At 45.4% G+C, this 9,582-nt stretch overlaps 1 protein-coding gene across 5 annotated transcripts in view; it reads right to left on the bottom strand.

The window, feature by feature from the left end:
- Window positions 1–9,278, bottom strand: part of ctsk (cathepsin K) — a 47,724-nt gene extending 38,446 nt beyond the window's left edge. For 4 of the 5 annotated variants that reach the window (XM_085918543.1, XM_085918546.1, XM_085918545.1 and 1 more), the window contains exon 1: window positions 8,839–9,278. The gene's annotated coding sequence lies outside the window, so the exon portion shown is untranslated. Of the gene's footprint in view, window positions 1–8,833 lie in introns of all 5 variants that reach the window. The other variant, XM_085918544.1, reaches the window with a different exon arrangement.
- Between the last annotated feature and the right edge of the window lie 304 nt (window positions 9,279–9,582).

A 9,582-nucleotide genomic window follows, 5' to 3' on the forward strand; every position in this document is an offset into this window, starting at 1 on the left:
TTGTAGACTTGGCCTTTGGCTGTGACCTGATACTAGATCTGAAAATTCAAAGTCGGACCTCATCTCGTGTGAACGTTAAGAACGCTGGCCGACGGGACAGACGGACACCGGGAAGGGTTAACAGCGCCGCGTCTTTGTCACGTAAACATCGCGCAACTTTACAACTTCCACTATTAGCAAATCTTTGACGTCGAGAGTACGACGGCGACGTACGAGTCCGGAGGTGCGTCATGTCGGCACACGAATGTCGGGTATGTTCACGAAACGACTCGTGAAAGTGTCAGACTCCATAAATTAGAAAAACTAATAAAAAAAAAAAGCTAACAGAAAAATCCCAAACTACAGCGCTGAGATGAAATTAATTTCCGCTGAATAAATGAAATGATTGATGAACGAAACTAAGCAGCCTGACTAAACTCGCTGTCATCAGTGCAAGCGCTCGCCGAACGGGCCAACGCGAGGACAAGCGAGCCCCCGAGGCTCCACAAACTCGGCGTGTGTGCGGGCAAAGACTGATGGTGGCTGTCAGGCCTCTCAACCCCTGCTGACAGTGCACGGGTTCGAACCCCCCCCCCCCCCACACACACACACGGAGTGTGTGCATTATCAGGCACCGAGGGGCATCCTAATGGGTGAACTGTGACCCCCAGAAAGGGGATCCGGGCAGGGGAAGTTGACGAGGGGACACGGAGGCTAACCGGGCGCCACATTATGCCGTCTGTCACTCAAAGTCACAGCCTCATAGGCCACGCCCATCCATCTCATTATCCTTCAAAAGTGTCAAATGAATGCAAGTATCATTTGAGAGCATTCAAAACTGTATAAAAGTAAATAAATATGAAATAAGTATTCCTGTTTATACAAGACAAAAATATCTCTGAATTATGTGATGTTTTTTCATTCAAAAAGTAAAAAATTGAAATTTAAAAATGTTGAGATATTTTGGGGAAAAATGTTGAATGCATTTTTGATTGTAATAAAAACAAATATTTTAAAGAAATTTTAAGATTCATGCTATTTCTCAGATATGAGGGATTTTTTTTTTTTTCTTCTCGTTTGTCCTCATCCCGCTCATCTTTCCCGTGTCAGGGGTTACCTACTGGTCATCGAACGGCGCCGCTCTCATTCATCACGACACATCTCGTATTTATTGGGATGGGAGGAAGTCGTTAAGGCCTGTGAGGCCAGCCGACCGTGACCCGGCCGGCCACGCCGCCGTTAAAAAAAAAACCTGACAGAGGTCAGCAATAAAGGGGGCGGGGCCTACCGCCAACTCCGGCCTCTGCACACCTCCAAGGTTTACTATGTGTTGCCGGAAAGTTTTTTTTTTTCTTCTTCTGCTCTTTCTGCCGGCTCGGCAGAGTGGCTTTGAAGGGAATTGCGAACTTGGCGAGATGGCGACCACGATGGGGCCGTCGAGTTTGCTGTAATTGAAATGTTGTCTTCTGATGGACGAAAGGGAAAAAGATGGTGAGAAAAGGAGGAAGTGGAGAGAAGGAAGGGGGGGGGGGAAGAGAAATGGAAGACGGACGCCGTGAGCATCTGTTTCCTGTCTGCTTGGCAGCTGCGCTCTGGAACAAATGACAAAAGGAGAAGAAGAAGAAGAAAGAACAAGAAGAAGAAGATGATGAGGAGGAGGAGGAAGTACCGGTCGGCCTGCCAACTCCCAATGCAGGTCACTCTTATCTCAAGGCACAACTGCACATTTAAATTAAGTTTCAATGAGAAACGGACTGACGGCGCCTCATCTGCATTTCCGTGTGTGTGTGTGTGTGTGTGTGTGTGTGTGTGTGTGTGTGTGTGTGTCTGCGTGTGTGTAAGTAGGGTTGGATGGAGGATTTCCTCATTTGTTTGTTCCTCTCACACACTTTTCTTCCCGGTCTCAGCTGGATTTAGACTTCCTGTTCCAGAGTTATTCTCAGAGTACTGACACTGACACACACACACACACACACACACACACACACACACAATATCCCCCAAAACAGACAAGCACAGCGCAAACATGATAACCAATACGCACAAATACAAAAAAGCAAACACTTGAAGAAGCAAAACATAAGCGACATCCAAAACACATTTACACAAACAGACACACAGAAAATTACAAACTAACAGATACACAACACACAGCAATTGTCCAGACCCACAAACATATGCACCAACAATACACACTCTCACTTGCACGCAAACCACACACACAAGCAAACAACACACTCAACAAAAACACAAATGAGCACCATACAACATAAACATCACACAAACACTGACCGTATATTCACATTCACAACCACAAACAGCATGCACACTCGTAAAAACCCACACAACACGCACACACAGGCAGTAGACAAACACAAAGACACACACTCAAGACAACAAAACATACACGTACACACACATTTGCTTCCATAAAAGCAGTCACATTTGTTACGAATCATTCTTAAGACTTGCACGACTCCTTATTTCACATTTCTCTGATCATCCCTTGCACTTTTGTCAATATGTGCGCGCGCACACACAATCTGTTTTGACTTTCTGCGTGCGTGTCATTGTGCAGTAGCGCAGGTGCTGGATTCATTGATGAAAACAAGGGAAAAGAAAAAAAAAAAACCCAAGGAAGGATGTGCCACTTGAATGGACGCATTGTGTTGTGACGCCTTGCGCATGTGTCGCACGGTTCTCACACTCTGCACGTGAAAGTCCAACGCTCACAATGTTGGGAAATGATTGGTCGCCTCATTTCCACGCCGCAAACAAACGCGCACATGTATGACAAGCAACGACGTGAGACCAGTGAGATTAACAAATGGGGCCATAATGTCATTTTTTAAAAATATTCTACATATTTATTTGAATTATTTTACATTATATTTTATATTATATTTGAAATATCAACACAATTAAAATTTTAAAATAGTACTTTCACATTTTGGCAGCCCATTGTGTGTCTGTGTGTGTGTGTGTGTGTGTGTGTGTGTGTGTGTGTGTGTGTGTGTGTGTGTGTGTGTGTGTGTGTGTGTGTGTGTATGATAAACAGTCCTATAAATAAGAGGAGAGGAGACAGTCACTTAGCGTTTCTGTTGTGGTTTTTGTGTTTTGTCGTTGGAGGATCCTGCAGACACACAAACATCCTCACGCTAATTACCGCCTACGTGCTCCTCCACGAATACCAATGCTCGTTTTACTGTCCGCGTTTTTCTTCTGCACCTGAACGCATCACGAACGCCATAAACGCTCGCATCTCGACGAGCTTTTGAGAATTGAACCCGGAGAGCCTCAACGGGCCCGAAGGGAGTCCGAGGGGGCGGGGCAAGGGTCACCATAGCGACCGGGAAGCGGTGTTGTGTTTACTGACCTTGTTGAGCGTAAACAGGAAATATGCACAGTGAAAAATGGATTCATGGCTTTGAAGGTCAAGGCTGCCTGAAAATGGACTTTAAAGCTACGTTGGTGGGGGACGCCAGAACTCACGCACGCACGCATGTACACAAACAAACACACACACATCTAAGGCTTGTGATTAAAAAATGAGAGCAGAAAATCACTTGTAACTCAAATGTTGGCTGACCTATAACCCCTAAATTCGTAAATCGGTAATATAATTTATGGCAGTCACAAGTGGACGGGGGGGGGGGGGAGCTAAGCCAGCGTCTCAGATGTTGGACGAGCCGACGCCGGTTGGTTTTACGCTCTGGATTAGCATTTTGTGCTGTGGCTAAACGATTGCAAAACCAATTGTTGGTCAACTTCCCGTGTGAGTGTGTGTGTGTGTGTGTGTGTGTGTGTGTGTGTGTGTGTGTGTGTGTGTGTGCCATGTGGCAGCAGGGCAGCATCTTTCGGTCACATGACCAAAGTCCCGCTCCTCTCGTGTTGTTATCTCTCCTGACTTCCAGTCTGATTTTCACATGTCTGACCTACTTCCTGTTTGTTTTGACTTTCCCTTCTCGCCGTGAGGAGGATGATGATGAGGATGATGAAACGTCTTCCTCCAGCGAGACATCATCATCAGCATCATGACGACAAGTGGAGGAAGCGAGCATTTTAGATCACTAACACTTTGAGGCTTCGGGCCTTAGGTTGATTTTCGAATGACATCACTCGTGAGGGTGGGTGGTGGTGTATTGTGTGTGTGTGTGTGTGTGTGTGTGTGTGTGTTGGGTTCCGGTGGCGTGAGTGCTAAGGAAGCTGATCAGTCAGTGACGCTGAAGGTAAACTGTACTTAAAGTCTCCCCGTGCCCTGTAGTCAGGCTGCTTTGATAATTGTGTGTGTCACAAGACAACGGGGGTCAATTTGACCCGCCAAGTTTGTCTACCGACTTTGGGACTGACGCCGACATCAAACGCCTGAGCAAAAAGACGAAAGAAGCGCACAAGTCGGGAATGCTGAAATATTTGCTAAAGTGCTAAAAGGTTGAGATGTTTTGGGTGATGCGTCACCTTAAAGTTATGCAATGCGTTATGTCATAATTGCTGTTTTGCGCTGTCTCCGTCTGGCACACCTCCCGACTTTTGTGCTCCTGTCAACAAGGATAATTCCTTCGATTTTCATTTATTTTTGTCAGCCATGAGGAAATGTCAAGCCGACAATATGAAATCGCCCGCGCCCAAACACCTTTCATCAATCGTTATAAAATCGTTTTGGAATTTGTAAAACTTCCAAACAATAGTGAACCATAAAAGTAGCAAGGACAATGGAAATAATTTGTGCTAGCCAAAAAAAAAGCTAATGTAGAATCCATTTGTCCTATAAAGTCAGTACTTGCTCTCACCAGTAGGTGTCAGTAAAGAGATGGAGTTCATCTTTGCACGTTTGCGTTGTCACTGAGCCAAGTAAGACAGGAGGAAACGCGTTGCCTCAAGCGTCTGGAACCCCGCCCGCAACGCCGCCGCCTCACCTTTGGCCGCCAAAACCTGTTAGCTAACGCAAGTATGGTTAAGCGCTAATCACACTTAATTCAGCTTCCATTACTCGAGCGTGGCGCCGCAAGTTGAGTCACCCTCCGGGAGATACAATCGAAAGCTGCCGCGCCCCGTTCGCCACAGGACAATAACAACCTCCCAAATTAGAATTTGGGTGATAGGGCTAAGAATTTTCTGGTGAGATGATTTTCTCCAGGCCTATTGTGCTGAAAACAATTGCCAACGCCCAATGTAGTATTCTTATTGAAAGAAGATTTTAAAAATATTCCTATTCTCACTCACTCGTCTATGACACGAAAAGACTCGCTCGCCGTTTTTATAAATAAAAGACAATGTGTGCTTTTTTTGGTCACTCCTCGCTGAATTTCAGTAAGTGAAACATAAATAAAATGTAGCCTAAATGTAAACATTGTTCAAACATGTCCGCTAGCTTAAAGCTATCATGTGAGGCTTGACGGCAAAATGAAGCTTCAATTTTGCTTCATGAAGAAGTTGTATTTTTTTTTTTTTAACCTCCTTTAGACAGCACTGTTGGTTTAAATAAAGGTTTTAAAGAATTGAAAAGAGTGCCACTGGTGCTTCATGAAGCAAATTTGAAGCTTCATTTACCCATCACTACTTTCTAGCCTTTCACTTCTCGCATTAGCAAGTAACGACGACATCAAGGCTATGGACTAAACCACTTCAATAGCTTAGTGTCAAATATTCTGTGAAGTGGGAGTGTGTACTATGGCGTGTCCCCAGTACACTTGTGGCAGGCCTCAAAATCGGAATTGACTCCAAACGAGTGATCAAAGAGCAAATGGTGGTACATGGGCGCATCCGGAAGACATGAGCTAGCATGGCGTCCGCGCCGGCGCTTTGGTGTCCCGCGAGGAAAGCAAACCTCAAGTGATGTTGTCTTTCATTTTGGGAACAATGGCGGTTTTGTGTGCCTGTTTTCACTCTGACATTTTGTCTCGGCGCTTTCATTTGGGAGCTTCTCGCACGAGACGAACATTGCTCTTAATGCGAACAAGACGTTTTGATGTCAGTGTGACACGCGCCCGCCGCGGCCGCTCGTAAACTTCAAATGTGTTTTCTGGCTTGTTGGAAGGTGACGCGGCGACCGCTCCCGCCTGTCAGTCAACTCGGAGACGCTCCGCTCTGGCTTGCATAATCACGTCGGCGGGAAAACGCTTGGCGACAGCGCCGTCTGTTCGAAGGCCTCCTGATCATGTAAAGGTCGCGGGGTTTGTTGCTTCCACGTGGGGGCTGCAACCTGCTGACTCAGCTGACCGCTGTTCTTATTCGGGGAGGGACGCGAGCGGCGGAAAGTCCCCGCAACGCTACTTCCGCATGTCCATCTGTCCGACTCAAAATATCACATCAGGCCGGACGGGCAGCAGTCAGGTGACAGAGACTCGAAGGGCGAGCACCTTAGTTGATTTTTTTTGGACTGTTCATTGTGCAAAAATGTGCTGAGGGAAATTAGCCACTGGTCAACATTTAATTGACTCCATATTTTCCTTTCATTTTGTGCATTTTTGGCTCCATGTTGTATTCCTTTACTTATTTTTATATCCAATCAGATTTTAGCCTCAAAATGCATCAGCACACATGAATATATTTAATAGTCATGAAAACGTTTTTATTTCATTACAATTTTTATTAGGAACAGGAAAAATTGATCGGGAACGTTTTGGTTTTTTTTTTTTTTATTTGCTCCACGACCGGATTTCTCCACTCTGGACTTTTTTATGTTAAGTGTGTCTGTCAAGAGTCCGATTGATGTTTGATAAATGTGCCAGTTATTTGTGTGTCAACCATAATAAATAATGACATGAGTGTGTGTGTGCGTGTGCCTTCCTCGACTGTTGTGAGTGATGGTCACATGACACGAGTGTGGTCTCTGTCTGTCTCCGTCTGTCTGTCATGAAACAGGCGTTTGGTTCCGCTCTTGGTCTCTAATTTGGGTCGTGCTGATTCTTTCCAGCTTTGATCAGTTTTCCCCGCTGCCCGTCATCCAAGCCCTCCCAGTTCTGTGTTTGGGCCCCCCCCGGAACGGAAAGTCCAATATAGGACGTTGTTTTTAGAGCGGGTCACGTGACGCTGTAACACCAATGAGCAAGATATTTAAGAGCAAAAGTTGACGTGAAAAATCCATCCAACTATCCTGTTTTCGGACCCAGAACCTCAGAACTGTGACGCTGTCGTGCTAACCACTAGGCCGCTGTGATGACTGAGGCAAAAGAACATTCCCTCAAATTTTGACCGTTGCGACATGACTTTTCACTTTGTCGAGATCAACGAGCTTTTGATGTGACTTCCAATTTAGCAGAGGTTTGTCTGGGTGGTCTCGCAGCCCCCTCTTCACCCTGCAATGGTGCGAGGGTGCTATCAAGAGACGAGGGGGTGGTGGGTGAAGGTGGTGAGAAGTGTGTTGGGGGGGGGGGGGGCTCCCTTTAACTCCCACCCCTCACACATCCTGCAGGCTTCTTCCGGAACAAACTGCCCACACATCACATGCCCACAGCGAGGACCCCCGTTACGCTACATGCAAGTGGAACACACACACAAGCACACACCGCCCGTGCTGGTTGGACGCGTCCTACAAGGCGCCTCGCCTCGTCCTCCACCAGCCGTCTTCTCCTCGTGTTGTCTGGCAACCATTCGACATCAATGGTGGCCTTCAAAGTTCTGCAAACCCTCAAACATGCCCACCGCAACAGTCTGGGACGGCAGTGTGCGTGTAAGTGGGCGGTGGTACCGGGGCCCGACGTGGAACACGGCCGCTCGGTGGTGTCCAGCCTCAGTGTCAATTTTGGCCTTGCAAAAAGTCGTTCTTTATTTACAGAGGAGTCCTTGCAGTAACTAGTTTAGCAACCTGTTGACTGTAAGATAACTTGATTGAATCCAAATGAATCGTGGGAAAGTCTTGTTGCGTTTCATCACGTCGCCACTGACGAGCGCCGAACACGCAGATTAACTCCGATGACTCACGCAAACCCAACGTACGTCGCTAATCTACGCAATCTTCCCAATCTGCAACTTTACAAACACACACACGGACAGACACACAACCACAATTTAATCGGCACAGATTAGCCAATGATTGTACAGTGACTCAACACGGGAGGATTTAGCTCATTTGTAAGATAACTGTGCTTGAGCTGCACCGGTGACTCATAATGTGAAGATTAATAAAGCAGCGTATATATTTTAGCAGAGATAGCACAGTATGGTAGTGGACAACTAGCACGTCCGGCTCACAGTTGTGAGGTTCTGGGTTTGAACCTTGGGTTCCTTCCTGATTGTTTTCCCGCCCAAATTCCAAATAAATGTTAGCATGTTAGCTTCAGTTCATAGTACATGACCGCTTTCCCAGACATTGACTGGGTTTTCCCGCTTTCAGCTCTGATAGCTAGCCGTGTTGGGAAAAAAAAACTGCAAAAAGAAGAGCGACGTACCAGCATGACTCACAAAATGTTTTGTCGCACACTTCTGCTTTTTTGGGTCCAGAGAAAACGTCAAAAATACAAACTGAAGGTTATTTCAGTTTGTCTGCGGGAGAAATAACGTCACCCCAAAAAGCACTTCCTCCTTTTTTGCACGCGAAAGGCAGCAAGCGGGCCCACTTCCCAACGTTGCTTGCGGCGTTTTCGTAAGTCTGGTCAACACCGACAAAAAAAAACAAAAAAAACATTTTTGACTTATTTACTCGTTATGTTTTGGACTTATTATTGACGCACCGCATCTCTAGCTTGTGTAATGTAGCGAGAGGTGGCTAACCTGAGTTCTTTTCTTCTATAATGCTGAATTAAATTTCCAAACAAATAAAGTTCCTCTATTTATTGTGAATGCATTTACTCAAAGTGCTAAACATCATTTCAAATCAACTTTCATCACTTGCTACAAAAATAAGCAAACGTACCTTACTTGCAATGTTGCGAGTTCACTTCTCGGTGGTCCAGACAGCAAGGATGGAGAAACCAACAGGGACGGGTCCAAAGGCCACCAGGCGATGTCAGCAAAGCACTCGACAAAGTTCTCCAAGTCTCAAAGGGTCCACTCCAGCTGGTTCCTTCTCTTCCTTGGCGCTTGGTTTCTCCAGACAGGCCTTATTTATTGCGTTAGCAACTTTCGTGCGCTAGCATTAGCCACTGTTTTAGCGGCTAATTTGACTCACTGATGTCTTCTGCTGAGTAGTTGACTCAACAGAACAACTTTATCCTACTCAATGTTTCCAAAATCATCCTTGCTGAATACTTTCGCAAACTTACACTTTCTGTATCCAAGTGAATATGTCCCCCTCGTCTGCCTCGTCGTCCATTTTTTTTCCTTTTCCCGCGTTCCACTTCTCGTGTCCTTTCACCCCGGATGTGTTTCGCAATTGACAATAACAATTATACAACACAAACCTATTATTCTTATTTTTTTAAGTTTTTTTTCTTTACCTGTTTTTCTGACTTGTTTCTTAATTATTTGGACCTGGTTTTCGCATTTTTAAAAACGTTGTGTTTTTGACTGGGTTCTGAACATGGTTGTTGACTTTTTTACTCTTCATTATGATTCTCGCCATTTAAATTGGATTTAGTTCTTGACGCGTGGTCTGCTATTATTTTATTCACTATTTTTACATTTATTTTCAGTTTTAATGAAGGTTTTGACAAGTTCATTTTA

This window comes from Syngnathus leptorhynchus, chromosome 8 (genome assembly GCF_054491065.1).
Source record: "Syngnathus leptorhynchus isolate UIUO chromosome 8, UIUO_Slep, whole genome shotgun sequence".
Classification (NCBI taxonomy): Eukaryota; Metazoa; Chordata; class Actinopteri; order Syngnathiformes; family Syngnathidae; genus Syngnathus; species Syngnathus leptorhynchus.